The 1,791-nt window shown below is 40.1% G+C and overlaps 1 protein-coding gene across 1 annotated transcript in view; it reads right to left on the bottom strand.

Moving 5' to 3' along the window:
- MSH3 (mutS homolog 3) overlaps positions 1-1,791 on the bottom strand; it is a 381,560-nt gene that overhangs the window by 19,211 nt on the left and 360,558 nt on the right. The window lies entirely within an intron of this gene.

Genomic DNA, 1,791 nt, shown 5'->3' with positions numbered 1-1,791 from the left:
AGAGCTGACAAGGGACAAGGTTGTAGTCACTTCTTGGCTACAGCCAGCTACCCAGAGGGATTAAGTAGTTTGAAATGTGGGCTCAGGACCATAGTCACAGGTAACATCAAGCTCAAATGGTGTAACATACTACATGAAAACATCGTTCCACATCTTACTTTGGCAAGCAGCAACTGGGATCTTAAAAGCTTGCAAGTGGCCATCTAGATGCAATGATGGGTCTCTCTTCATCCAGAGCAAAGAAGAATGGAGAAAACCAAAGATACATGGAAACAATTAGTCCAAGTGACTGGTACACCATGCGATCCTCAGCCAATACGACCACAGGACCAGAAGTACTAGATGGTGCCCGGCAACCACTGTTAACCACTCAGAGGGAGATCTATGTAGGAAATCCTGGATAGAGTGGGAGAACAATTTGGAACAAAACTGAAAAACATTTTTTTTTTTTTTAAAAAAGGACCAGGTTGGCTGGTCTGATAGAGCATGATGGAACCACTGAGACTATGGCCCATAACTGCCCTTCAGGTCTGAAATTGAACCCACTTCTGTGGCTTCCAGCCAAACAAAAGACAGGCATATAAGGTGAACATTTATATTAGGCAGATACGCTCCTTTGAGAGAACAGTCATGGAAGAATAGAAGGGCTGTGTATGCACAGGGAGACAGCTCGGGGGCAGGAGTGCATGGGAAGGAAGGAAAGAAGAAGATGTGACTATGGGGAAGAAGTGGGAGGGGAGCTGTTGCATTGCGGGAAATTGCAGTCAATGTCATTGGACAAAGTGTATGTAAGCTTCTGTATGGAAAGTGAATTTGCTCTGTAAACTTTCACCCAAATCACAGGAAAAAAAAAAAAAAAAGAAAAGTTGTAAAAGAAAGAAAATGCATCATCTCCGTACTTAGCTCTTCAGTAAGTAATAGTTGCAAGGTATTAACAGTGAAAACCATGATGAATATGAAAGAACAGAAAAAAGTAAAATGATTACATTGTGAAAATAGGGAGGAAAGAGGTATATGAGAGGCTGAAGATTTCCATCTAACATAGTAAGAAGTCAATCAATAATGTGCCAGAATAACTGCCAGAAAACTTAAGGGATGATGTAATGCTCTGGCATAGTTGTCAGCTCACATGAAATGCCTAGTAGCACTGATGCCTCCCCTCTCTGCTGGTGAACTCTATTTGGTTTATTCCACTGGGTTTTAGTTTGTAAGTCTCCTCCTGCCACTTTGGATGCAGATTAGTAGATACAAAACTGCTTCTATGAGAATTTATGATGTGCTTTTTGAGACGGCATGGTGGTGAAAGGCAGGAATTGCCTGGTATTAAATTTATCTGAGGTCTAGTGCTTTGTTTTATTTGGGCTTTTTGCCTGATTTCTTCTTCATGTCTGTGCTTATTACTTCTCCAAAATAAAATGTGGACTCTGGAGTGTCTTGGATAATGGATTTTCCGTTGTAGCTCACCGATTGTGCAAACTGTCACTGGCTCATGACTGGTAGCTTAAAAAAATTACTACTAAGAATAAAATGATGCCAAAACCTACTATATTACTTGTGGCACTCGAATTTACTTCTCTTGCCTTATCGTATTCATTTTCATGACATGTTTCATTTCTGTGACAGTATTGGAAAAGTGAGGAAAAATATCATTGCTGCCATATGACACTTTACCCCTTTGAGACTGTTTTGTTGTGAAATTAAGATAAAACACATAGTGTTCAGTACAATATATGGGCCTTTGTCATTGTTGTATGTCATGGAGTTGCTGTATAAATATCACATATAGCAACC

The sequence above is a fragment of the Orycteropus afer genome, unplaced genomic scaffold, assembly GCF_000298275.1.
Source record: "Orycteropus afer afer isolate SDZICR_OR568_19922 unplaced genomic scaffold, OryAfe1.0 scaffold00107, whole genome shotgun sequence".
Taxonomy (NCBI): domain Eukaryota; kingdom Metazoa; phylum Chordata; class Mammalia; order Tubulidentata; family Orycteropodidae; genus Orycteropus; species Orycteropus afer.
The sequence above is the reverse complement of the archived record's forward strand: the minus strand, read 5'-3'. Positions and strand labels throughout refer to the sequence as shown.